This window comes from Arachis stenosperma, chromosome 2 (genome assembly GCF_014773155.1).
Source record: "Arachis stenosperma cultivar V10309 chromosome 2, arast.V10309.gnm1.PFL2, whole genome shotgun sequence".
Lineage (NCBI taxonomy): Eukaryota > Viridiplantae > Streptophyta > Magnoliopsida > Fabales > Fabaceae > Arachis > Arachis stenosperma.
The window spans coordinates 21,753,994-21,767,655 of NC_080378.1; the positions used below are offsets into that span (position 1 = coordinate 21,753,994).

Here is a 13,662-nt window from a genome sequence, read left to right on the forward strand (position 1 = left end):
TTTTGTCCAGATGGAAGTACATAACTTTCCCTCTGACCATGGTTCTGTAGGTATGGTAAGCAGTTCCAGTCATTCTCTGCTTATCCGTTAGCCACAGATTTGAGTAGAATTCCTGAACCATGTTCCTTCCAACCTTTATTTCAGGATTGGTTAGAACTTCCCATCCTCTGTTTCGAATTTGCTCTTGGATCCCCGGATATTCATCTTCTTTCAGATCAAATTTCACTTCCGGGATCACTGACCTCAGGCCCATTATTTTGTGATAATGGTCTTCATGTTCTTTGGTTAAGAACTTCTCTTGATTCCAAAGATTCTTTGGATTATTCTCTTTCTTGCCTCTTAAATTGGTTTGTTTTCCCTTAGGAGCCATGATATTGATGAATCTTGGCTTAGTGATCACGGAAAAGCACACCAAACTTAGAGGTTTGCTTGTCCTCAAGCAAAAGAAAAGAGAGAAGAGAGGGGGAGGAAGAGGAAATTCGAATGGTGTGATGGAATGAGGGAGCCAAACGTGAATTTATAAGGTGGGGAGGGGAGTTTTCGAAAAAAAAGAGAGATTTGAAAGGAGATTTGAGAAGATATGGAAAGAAATTGAGAAAAGGGTGATTTTTTTGAACCAAATTTGACAATGATTTGAGAGATTTGAAGAGTGATTTTAGATATTTGAAAATTTGAAAGTGAATGATGAGAGATTGAGATGTATTTTTGTGGAAAAATATGGGTAAGAAAAGGAAAGTTTGAAAAAATCTGATTTGAAAACAAAATTGTGGTCCCCCCACCTTTCTGGCGTTAAACGCCCAGAATGGCACCCATTCTGGCGTTTAACGCCCAATTGATGCCCCTTTTGGGCGTTTAACGCCCAGCCAGGTGCCCTGGCTGGCGTTAAATGCTAGAATTCCTTTATCACTGGGCGTTTTTCCAAAACGCCCAGGATGCTGCACACCTGGCGTTAAACGCCCAGAATGGTGCCCATTCTGGCGTTTAACGCCCAAAATGGTATCATTACTGGCGTTAAACGCCCAGAATGGTACCCATTCTGGCGTTTAACGCCCAAAATGCCCCTTACTGGCATTTTTTCGTCAGTAAGCTCATTTTCTCTGCTTTTTGAGCTGAATCCTTCTGTAACTCTGTGAATTTCTTCTTTTTTTTTTTTTTGATACTTGCCTTTGTAAAAACAACACATATAATCTACTAATGATTGGGTTGCCTCCCAGCAAGCGCTTCTTTACTGTCTTTAGCTGGACCTTCACTGAGAATCATTCAAGTCTCAGTTTTGAGCATTCCTGCTCAAAATTGCCTTCAAGATAATGCTTGATTCTCTGTCCATTAACAATGAACTTTTTGTCAGAATCAATATCCTGAAGCTCAACATATCCATATGGTGAGACTCCTGTAATCACATACGGACCCCTCCACTGGGATTTGAGTTTTCCTGGAAACAATTTGAGCCTAGAGTTAAAGAGCAGAACTTTTTGTCCTGGCTCAAAGACTCTGGTTGACAACTTCTTGACATGCCATTTCTTTGCCTTTTCCTTATAAATTTTTGCATTTTCAAAGGCATTGAGTCTGAACTCCTCTAGCTCATTTAGCTGGAGTAATCTCTTTTCACCAGCTAACTGTGCATCCATGTTTAGGAACCTGGTTGCCCAATAGGCTTTATGTTCCAGTTCCACGGGCAGATGACAGGCCTTCCCATACACCAATTGGTATGGAGAGGTTCCTATAGGAGTCTTGAATGCTGTTCTGTATGCCCACAGAGCATCATCCAAGCTCTTTGCCCAATCCTTTCTCCGGGCTATCACAGTCCGTTCTAGGATTCTTTTTAGCTCTCTGTTAGAGACTTCAGCTTGCCCATTTGTCTGTGGATGATATGGAGTTGCCACTTTATGGCTGATTCCATATCTAACCATAGCAGAGTATAGTTGTTTGTTGCAGAAATGAGTGCCCCCATCACTGATTAGTACTCTGGGAACGCCAAACCTGCTGAAGATGTGTTTCTGGAGGAATTTTAGCACGGTCTTGGTATCATTAGTGGGTGTAGCAATTGCTTCTACCCACTTAGATACGTAGTCCACTGCCACCAGAATGTAAGTGTTTGAGTATGATGGTGGGAATGGACCCATGAAGTCAATTCCCCATACATCAAACAATTCTATCTCTAGTATCCCTTGTTGAGGCATGGCATATCCATGAGGCAGGTTACCAGCTCTTTGGCAACTGTCACAGTTACGCACAAACTCTCGGGAATCTTTATAAAGAGTAGGCCAGTAGAAGCCACATTGGAGGACTTTAGTGGCTATTCGCTCACTTCCAAAATGTCCTCCGTACTGTGATCCATGGCAGTGCCATAGGATCCTTTGTGCTTCTTCTCTAGGTACACATCTGCGGATCACTCCGTCAGCACATCTCTTAAAGAGATATGGTTCATCCCAGAGGTAGTACTTGGCATCTGAAATTAATTTCTTTCTCTGCACGTAGCTGTACTCTTTGGGTATGAACCTCACAGCTTTATAATTTGTAATATCTGCAAACCATGGAGCTTCCTGAATGGCAAAGAGTTGCTCATCTGGGAAAGTCTCAGAAATCTCAGTAGAAGGGAGGGACGCCCCAGCTACTGGTTCTATTCGGGACAGATGATCAGCTACTTGGTTCTCTGTCCCTTTTCTGTCTCTTATTTCTATATCAAACTCTTGCAGAAGCAACACCCATCTTATAAGCCTGGGTTTTGAATCCTGCTTTGTGAGTAAGTATTTAAGAGCAGCATGGTCAGTGTACACAACTACTTTGGATCCCACTAGATAGGATCTAAACTTGTCAATGGCATAGACCACTGCAAGTAACTCTTTTTCTGTGGTTGTGTAGTTCTTCTGTGCGTCATTTAGAACACGGCTGGCATAGTAAATGACGTGCAGAAGCTTGTTATGCCTCTGTCCCAACACTGCACCAATGGCATGGTCACTGGCATCACACATTAGTTCAAATGGCAATGTCCAATCTGGTGCAGAGATAACTGGTGCTGTGACCAACTTAGCTTTCAGGGTCTCAAATGCCTGCAGACACTGTGTGTCAAACACAAATGGTGTGTCAGCAGCTAACAGGTTACTCAAAGGTTTTGCAATTTTCGAAAAATCCTTTATAAACCTTCTGTAGAATCCTGCATGCCCCAGAAAGCTTCTGATTGCCTTAACATTGGCAGGTGGTGGTAATTTTTCAATTACCTCTACCTTTGCCTTATCCACCTCTATTCCCTTGCTTGAAATTTTGTGCCCAAGGACAATTCCTTCAGTCACCATAAAGTGACATTTCTCCCAGTTTAAAACCAGGTTAGTCTCTTGGCACCTTTTCAAGACATGTGCTAGGTGATTAAGACAGGAGCTAAATGAGTCTCCATATACTGAAAAGTCATCCATGAAGACTTCCAGAAATTTCTCTACCATATCTGAGAAGATAGAGAGCATGCACCTTTGAAAGGTTGCAGGTGCATTGTACAGACCAAAAGGCATCCTCCTGTAGGCAAACACGCCAGAAGGGCAAGTGAATGCTGTTTTCTCTTGGTCCTGAGGATCTACTGCAATTTGGTTGTAGCCTGAATAGCCATCCAAAAAGCAGTAATAATCATGGCCAGCTAGTCTTTCTAGCATTTGGTCTATGAATGGTAAAGGGAAATGATCCTTTCTGGTGGCTGTGTTGAGCCTTCTCTAATCAATACACATGCGCCACCCTGTGACTGTCCTTGTAGGAACCAGTTCATTTTTTTCATTATGAACCACTGTCATGCCTCCCTTTTTAGGAACAACTTGGACAGGGCTCACCCAGGGGCTATCAGAAATAGGATAAATAATCCCAGCCTCTAGTAATTTAGTGACCTCTTTCTGCACCACTTCCTTCATGGCTGGATTTAGCCTCCTCTGTGGTTGGACCACTGGTTTGGCATTATCCTCCAACAGGATCTTGTGCATGCATCTAGCTGGGCTAATGCCCTTAAGATCACTTATGGACCACCCAAGAGCTGTCTTGTGTGTCCTTAGCACTTGAATCAGTGCTTCCTCTTCCTGTGACTTTAAAGCAGAGCTTATAATCACTGAAAAAGTGTCACCCTCTCCCAGAAATGCATATTTCAGGGATGGTGGTAGTGGTTTGAGTTCAGGCTTAGGAGGCTTATCCTCTTCCTGAGGAATTTTCGAAAATTCCCTTGCCTCCTCTGGTTCTTCTTGATCAGGTTGAGCATCTTTGAAGATGTCTTCAAGCTCTGATTCTAGGCTTTCAGCCATATTGATCTCTTCTACCAGAGAGTCAATGATGTCAGCGCCCATGCAGTCATTTGGTGTGTCTGGATGCTGCATAGCTTTTACAGCATTTAACTTGAACTCATCCTCATTGACTCTCAAGGTTACTTCCCCTTTTTGTACATCAATGAGAGTTCGTCCAGTTGCTAGGAATGGTCTTCCTAGAATGAGAGTTGCACTCTTGTGCTCCTCCATTTCCAGCACCACAAAGTCAGTTGGAAAGGCAAATGGCCCAACCTTGACAATCATATCCTCTATTATGCCTGATGGTTGTTTAATGGAGCCATCAGCAAGTTGGAGGCATATCCTGGTTGGTTTGACTTCTCCAGTCAACCCAAGCTTTCTGATAGTGGATGCAGGCATTAGATTGATGCTTGCTCCAAGATCACATAGAGCTATCTTGGTGCAAGTGCCTTCTAATGTGCATGGTATCAGAAAGCTTCCAGGATCTTGAAGCTTTTCTGGTAAGCTTTTCAGAATGACTGCACTGCATTCTTCAGTGAGAAACACTTTTTCAGTTTCTCTCCAATCCTTCTTATGACTTAAGATTTCCTTCATGAACTTAGCATAAGAAGGTATTTGCTCAAGTGCCTCGGCAAACGGAATCTTTATTTCAAGAGTCCTTAAATAGTCTGCAAAGCGGGCAAATTGCTTATCCTGTTCCGCTTTGCGGAGTTTCTGAGGATAAGGCATCTTGGCTTGATATTCTTCAACCTTAGATGCTGCAGGTTTATTCCTTACAGAAGTGGTTGAAGAAGCCTTTTTAGTGGGATTACTGTCAGCACTCTCAGGTGTCTGATCTTCCCTTGGCGTTTGAACGCCAGGAATGGGTGAAGTTTGGGCGTTAAACGCCAACTTCTCTCCCTTTTCTGGCGTTTGAACGCCAGAACTGGGCAAGGAATGGGCGTTTAACGCCAACTTTCCTTCCCTTTCTGGCGTTTGAACGCCAATAACATTCCTCTCTGGGCTCTTACTGTCCTCAGAGGGATTTTGAACAGTGGTTTGGTTATCCTCTGTCAATTGTTCCCTGTTTGGCTTTTTATTCTTTTGAACAGTGGTATTCAGTGTCTTCCCACTCCTTAGTTGAACTGCTTGACACTCCTCTGTTATCTGTTTAGATATTTGCTGTTTTGCCTGATTCAACTGTAGTTCTATGCTCTTGTTAGCAACTTTAGTTTCATAGAGCATCTCTTTAAATTCTGCTAACTGTTTTGTCATCAGGAGTAGTTGTTGATTAAGCTCAATTATCTGCTCTTGAGGATTAGAGTCAGTGACTACTGCAATGACTTCCTCTTCTGGAGAGAACTCATTGCTAGAGTACAAATATTGGTTTCTAGCAACAGTGTCTATAAGCTCTTGAGCTTCTTCAATTGTCTTCCTCATGTGTATAGATCCACCAGCTGAATGGTCTAAAGACATCTGAGCTTTTTCTGTAAGCCCATAGTAGAAAATGTCTAACTGTACCCACTCTGAAAACATTTCAGAGGGACATTTCCTTAGCATACCTCTATACCTCTCCCAGGCATTGTAAATGGATTCATTATCCTCTTGTTTAAAGCCTTGGATGTCCAGCCTTAGCTGTGTCATCCTCTTTGGAGGGTAAAAATGATTCAGGAATTTGTCTGACAACTGTTTCTATGTCTTTATGCTTGCTGTAGGTTGGTTATTTAACCACCTTTTAGCTTGATCTTTTACAGCAAATGGAAACAGTAATAGTCTGTAGACATCCTGATCCACCTCTTTATCATGCACTGTGTCAGCAATTTGTAAGAACTGTGCCAGAAACTCAGTAGGTTCTTCCTGTGGAAGACCGGAATACTGGCAATTTTGCTGTACTATGATAATGAGTTGAGGATTTAGCTCAAAGCTGCTTGCTTTGATGGGAGGTGTACAGATGCTACTCCCATATGCAGCTGTAATGGGGTTAGCATATGACCCTAGAGTCCTTTTGGACTGATCAATCCCACTTATGTCCATAATGGACAAAAGGGAAATGACTATGATTGCAAACAGATAAATTTTGTTTTTTTTTTTTGAATTAACGAAAAAAAATAAAATAAAACAAAGGAAAATTAAAATAAAAAATCGAAAATCAAAAAGAAAATAAGATCAAAGTAAATTGAGAATTGAATCAATTAGTCAAATAAAAAGATTTTGAAAATAGCAATTAAAAAGATATGATTGAAAAATGTTTATGAAAAAGATTTGACTTTTGAAAAGAGGAAAGAGAAAAACACAAAGAGACACCAAACTTAAAATTTTTTGAAATCAAACACTAATTTTTTTTCGAAATTTTTTTTAAGGGAAAAACACAAAGAGGACACCAAACTTAGAATTTTTATGAATCAAAAAGGGACTAAGAACATGCAAAAATCGAAAATTAAAAGAAAAACAAAAGCATGCAATTGACACCAAACTTAAAATATGAAACTAGACTCAACTAAAAGACTCTAAACCAATAAAAACAAAAACAATCCTAATCTAAGCAACAAGATAAGCCGTCAGTTGTCCAAACTCGAACAATCCCCGGCAACGGCGCCAAAAACTTGGTGCACGAAATTGCAATCACACTTTTGCAATCCCGCACAACTAACCAGCAAGTGCACTGGGACGTCCAAGTAATACCTTGCGTGAGCAAGGGTCGATCCCACGGAGATTGTCGGCTTGAAGCAAGCTATGGTTATCTTGTAAATCTTAGTCAGGATATCAGAAATTATCAGGATTGATTGTAAAAAGCAAAAGAACATGAAATGGTTACTTGTATTGCAGTAATGGAGAATAAGTTGGGGTTTTGGAGATGCTCCATCTTCTAAATCTCTGCTTTCCTACTGTCTTCTTCATCAAACACGCAAGGCTCCTTCCATGGCAAGCTGTATGTAGGGTTTCACCGTTGTCAGCGGCTACCTCCCATCCTCTCAGTGAAGACGATTGCATATGCTTTGTCACAGCACGCGGAATTCAGCTGTCGGTTCTCGGTCAGGCCGGAATAGAATCCATTGATTCTTTTGCGTCTGTCACTAACGCCCCGCCTGCTAGGAGTTTGAAGCACGTCACAGTCATTCAATCATTGAATCCTACTCAGAATACCACAGACAAGGTTTAGACCTTCCGAATTCTCTTGAATGCCGCCATCAGTTCTAGCTTATACCACGAAGATTCTGGTTAAGGAATCCAAGAGATATCTACTCAATCTAAGGTAGAACGGAGGTGGTTGTCAGGCACACGTTCATAGTTGAGAATATGATGAGTGTCACGGATCATCACATTCATCCGGGTTAAGAACAAGTGATATCTTAGAATGGAAGCAAGCATGATTGAATAAGAAACAGTAGTAATTGCATTAATCCATCAAGACACAGCAGAGCTCCTCACCCCCAACCATGGGGTTTAGAGACTCATGCTGTGGAAGGTACACAAAGAAAACGTGTAAAGTGTCATGAGGTACAGATACAATGTCAAAAGATCCTATTAATAGTAAACTAGTAACCTAAGGTTTACAGAAATGAGTAAATGACAGAAAAATCCACTTCCGGGCCCACTTGGTGTGTGCTTGGGCTGAGCATTGAAGCTTTCAAGTGTAGAGACCTTTTCTGGAGTTAAACGCCAGCTTTCATGCCAGTTTGGGCGTTTAACTCCAAGTTTTATGCCAGTTCCAGCGTTTAACGCTGGAATTTCTGAGGCCGAATTGCTACGCCGGTTTGGGCCATCAAATCTTGGGCAAAGTATGGACTATCATATATTGCTGGAAAGCCCAGAATGTCTACTTTCCAATGCCGTTGAGAGCGCGCCAATTGGGCTTCTGTAGCTCCAGAAAATCCACTTCGAGTTCAGGGAGGTCAGAACCCAACAGCATCTGCAGTCCTTTTCAGTCTCTGAATCAGATTTTTGCTCAGAACCTTCAATTTCAGTCAGAAAATACCTGAAATCACAGAAAAACACACAAACTCATAGTAAAGTCCAGAAAAGTGAATTTTAATTAAAAACTAATAAAAATATACTAAAAACTAACTAAATCATACTAAAAACATACTAAAAACAATACCAAAAAGCATACAAATTATCCGCTCATCAGAGATCTTCCAATTATTCACCTTTCATAGTTTAGATGTAGTTTTTAGAGAGAGAGGTTCTCTCCCCTCTCTTAGGATTAGGATTAGGATTTCTTTCAATTTTAGGACCACTTATCTTCATTATAGGTTCAATGTTCCTTTAATCTGATTTATCTTTTACTTTCATTTATTCTAGTGCTTTGATTTGTCTATCTCTCTGTTTAATTACTTATGTTGCCAAATTGGCTTATGAACCCTTCATGTTAGGATTTTCTATTTCATATAATTTGAGGTATTTCAGAATTATGATTGCTTTTCTTTATTTATATAAATAATTTAGATTTTTCCGTTTTAGCTTTGGTTGATTAATTGGTAATTCTTGAGTTGTCAAACTCATCGTGATTGATAACTGTTATTTTTTCTAATTGAATTGAATTCTACTAACTCTAGCCCTTCCTTAGGAGTTGGCTAGGACTTGAGGATCTAACTAATTAGTCCACTTGACTTTTCTTTGCTTTAGTAAAGGTTAACTAAGTGGGATTAAAACTCAATTCTCATCACCATCGATAAGGATAACTAGGATAGGACTTCCAAATTTTCGTACCTTGCCAAGAGTTTTATTATATATTAATTTATTAATTCCTGCAATTTATTTTCCTTGTTCAACCCTTTTAAAACCCAAAATTCCACCTTTTCCATAACTAATAATAAGTCATACCTCCCTGCAATTCCTTGAGAAGACGACCCGAGGTTTGAATACTTCGGTTTATAAATTTTATTGGGTTTGTTACTTGTGACAACCAAACGTTTGTACGAAAGGAATTCTTGTCAGTCTAGAAGCTATACTTACAACGCGAATTTATTTGCAAAAGAATTCTAGATCGCGCGAGAGTTTCGCTCGTCAATGAGCTTATAGCTGAAGATGCCAAACCAAGTGCAAGTTCAAAAACTAAAGACATTTACATCATTTACTTGCAGTCAAGAATCGATTCCCGAAATTTTGAGCAATCCAATTGGTCCTAAATATTTGGATATTATATCAGCTAAACTTGGACCTAGTCAGGTAAAAATTCTATCTACCTCACTATTTAGGGTAACATACATTTCAATTGAATGCTTGGTAATAAATAAACTGGAAAAAGGAATTTATCTGTAGCTCTTCAAAGGGATTGGGTAAGTTTTGTGTGTTATATATACTGCGTGCCATTTGTGTGTACTGATGTAGTAGTCCTACGTGCTTTTCAATTGGAAACTTATTGAGCATAGTGCTTGAATAAGCAAATTTGAATTGGAAACTATCAGGTCTCCCTCCCCTTTTCTTTCTGAGAAAGACTCACTAGCAGTAATTCTAATCTTATATTTGGTTTACTGTATATGTGTTTTAATAGGAAATTGAACTTGAAGCTCATGCAGTTAAAGGTGTTGGCAGAACACATGCAAAATGGTCACCAGTTTCCACTGCTTGGTATCGGATGCTTCCGGAGGTAAGGGAATATCATATATCAGTGTTGCTAAAATTTACTCACTACCAGAACTTATAGAAACTTGGCCTCTGTATGTTTGACTTATATAGGTTGTCCTCTTGGAGAACACTGAGGATGATCTGGCCGTCAAACTAAAAGAAAAATGTCCAGTTGAATTATTTGACATTGAAGATATTAGGGAAGGTATTTTTGTTTTTAGATCCATGCTTCTTGCATCAGATATATTTTTCAATTGTTGACCACATATTCTCTGGAAATTACCATTGCTTTTACATCAATGCCTTTTCCGTATTGTATACAACGTTCTGTAAATTACGCAAATGATGTAAAGTTTCCCTGTTGTGTAATAACTAGATACTGAGTTAATGTTGGACAGGCAAAAAAGGGCCATGGTAGCCAGACCACGAGATTGCACTCTGTGTAGGGAATGCATTAGAGAGGGAAAAGAATGGGAAGATCGTATATCGTTACGTCGTGTTAAAGATCACTTCATATGTAAGTACTATGGTTCTTGCTGAATTTGTTAAATTAGGCCTTCAAATTGTCTAAAGCTGTCTAATTTTTCTTTTCTTTTCTTTTTTGTATAAAAAATACTAAAGCACATGTAAGGCAGTGAGAGACAATTCCAAATAACAATGAGTAAACCAAAGAGAATATAGTACTGTGTAAACCAAAAACATAATGTGTAGTGCAAAATTGCATAACAAGCATTCTGCCACCATATTTGACCTCTCTCTCTCTGGCCTTATTTTACTTATGTTTATCTGAAAATCTATGTTTCAAAGTAATCTTGTGTAATTTTTCTGATAGGGATTCTTGTTTTGATAGGTTCTCAAAATTACTTGTATATCTTTTACTTCCTTTTTTCTTCTTCATCCTTGTAGTTACTATTGAATCAACTGGAGCATTGCCCCCTGAAGTACTATTCACTGAAGCTGTGAAGATTCTGGAAGATAAGTGTGAACGAGTAATTATTGAGCTCTCTTGATTTTCTGTGTGGTATCTTGCAACGAAAGTAATGGTGAAAATGTAGTAGTGTATGATTAGACATGGTTTGTATTGTTATTATCTTTATTTAATCCTCTAAAAATATATGTTTTTTCTTTTGATATAAAAGCTCTCTTTTCTTGTAGTGAATTCAACCCTTTTAGCAAATAGAAAATCTGAATGGAGATTTTATAAAAAAAAAAACATTCCTCTTTTGAACCATTTAATTAAAGGCTGAAATTGTTCCCAAGGTGGAATACTTGATTTAATTTATACCTCTGAAGCCAAACAAAAATATGATTACAAAATCGAAAAAGAACTTTTCCCCTTGAAATTAATTTATCCCCTATGAACCCAAACCAAAATAAGCTTAACATATAATAAATGATTACTGTACAGCAATTGAGCAACACATTTTAAGTCAGTTAGTTACCCACAACCGAAAGGTTTAGGGAACCAAAAAGGTAGAAAGTCAAGTAGCACTACAGGCAGTAACATAAAACCATGCCAGTCTTTATATCCCATGCGGTATTGTACCCCCATACAATTTTAGATTTAGATAAATTATTTTAGTATCGACACATGTTTGTATAGGTTTAAGAAAATTACTTAAAAAGGACTGGAGTTTAAAAATGAGATCCCATCACATTACCTTTGACTTCATCCGAACATAACTACACTCAAGTGAACTCAAAAACTAACATGAATGACGCAGATAACCACAAATATTAGTGTTTTTAGGCTGTGTTTGGAACAAAGACTGAGATTGAACTTAATTTAAGTATTGTGTTTGGTGTAGAGTATACATGACTGAGTTATGTCTTAATATCCTATTTGGTTTAAGATAGAAACTGAAATGATTCAAGTTACCTTAAAAACCCTATTATATTTCAGTTAAAAAAAAACCTAGCCCCTGTAATTGAAAGTAGCATTCAACCCCCTTCGTCAAAGCACTTCATCCCCGCCGCTGGCAGCAAAAGACAAACCCAGTGGAGCAAAGCCCGCACGTATTTTCTTGTGTGCATTGCTTCTTGATCGCGGCGCCATGAATCATCTCACAGAATTGTGATATCGGCACCTCCTCTTCCCATGACGTTAGAGCACGCCACTGCGAAGAGACATTGATTTCGGCGGCGCTTCTGGGTACCACGTTGCTGGTCACTGCCGTGATGTTAGTGGGTGTTTGCCGTTGAATCCTTCTTTGTCTCTTTCTTTGATTTACTGTTTGAGAAATTGAACCACAATGCAAATTGAGAAAAAAGATAATGTTTTACCCTAAAAATTTCATTAAACAAGGGTAATGTTGAATTATTATAAATATAGTGGGATACTTTATGTAGAAACTTACGTAAATTTTAGTCTTCGTCTCCAAAAATTTTAGTTTCATATGTCTCTATTTTTTGGAGAGACTGAAGATACTAAAATTTTAGAGACAGAAACTAAAATTTTAGTACCAATCTCTTGTCACCAAATATAATACTGAATCCTAATTCTCCAATCTCAGTCTCCAATCTCTTGTCTCCTTTTTTTGGTTGTGAATAGATAATGCTGGGGATGATAGGAATAAAAAGAATACCATTGTCTTCAAACTACATGTTGCTTGCCATAAAGGACAGCCACGTATGACCGGTAAATGAGTCTGGCTCTTGCTTGATATTCAAATGTTGCACATGATATTGTGCGTGCGCACAACTTGTAAATTTGAAGGTTGTGTGTGCGCACCAGAGTGTGCGAACGCTCTCAACTGTAAGAATCTCCTGTGTGTGCGTGCGTACTTGTATGTGCGTACGCACGTTTTCATAGATTTACAGGGTGTACGTGCGCACAAGGGTGTATGTACGCACAAGTAAAGATATGACCTTTGTTCAGAGCACATGCACAGCAGTGTGCGTGGGCACTCATACCAAAAATCACAAATTCTGCAACATCACAGGATTTCAGATTTTTGACACCAACTTCCAACGATCATATCTTTTTCTACAAAATTTTGATTTCCACAAAATCTATACCGTTTTAAAGCCCTTTGAATTATCTTTAATTTGATATAAAATTCAATCAAATTCAATAATTGTAGCTCAAGATATGATCTGCCAAAGTTGGCCTAAAATCTATTTTTACCAAAAATACTAAAAACTCAACTTTAGCAAAACTCTCAATTCAAGCAAAGTTACTCACAACCCAAACAATACCCAAAACAACAAAAACGTCCATACTAATCATTCATCAACTCAACTATCAATAATGTCCCAATTTCACCAATTCCACACCATCAAAATCATTAATCATCAACAATATCAACGAACCCTCATCAACAATAATAAATCACGACCTTCATCAAACCTCTATAATCATTAAAAATCAACAATCAATATCAATAATACCATATATCCTAAATCCCAAAACTCCATATCATCATCACCCCACAACTTATATTCAAACATCAAATTCACACACAATTAAACATACACCCAAATATTCAATCCTATCTTAAGGTCAACTAGCCTAAGTTTCACGAAACATTACATATTACATAAAAAAACCGAAACCATACCTTGGCTGATTACCCTCCACACACAAAACCACTTCACCACAAGCTTTCAAGCCTTCACTCAACACCAAACAACACCAAGAACATTCTATAACATGAAGAACAACAAGAATCAAAGCTAGGGTTTATGACATTCCACTAAACACAAGGGTAGAGTGATATCTTACCTTGCCCAACGAGTTTTGGAGTAAAATCCACTACTTAGCCAAGCTAGATTGCACCTAAACAACAAGAACACAAAGAAACTCAACAACTCAAAGAGCCATTTTTGAAAATGACATAGGACAGAGAAACTGGGAAGGAAAGAG

At 38.7% G+C, this 13,662-nt stretch overlaps 1 pseudogene; it reads left to right on the forward strand.

Moving 5' to 3' along the window:
• The window catches only part of LOC130963735 (uncharacterized), a 50,035-nt pseudogene extending 39,228 nt beyond the window's left edge, over positions 1-10,807 (forward strand).
• The last annotated feature ends 2,855 nt before the right edge of the window (positions 10,808-13,662 follow it).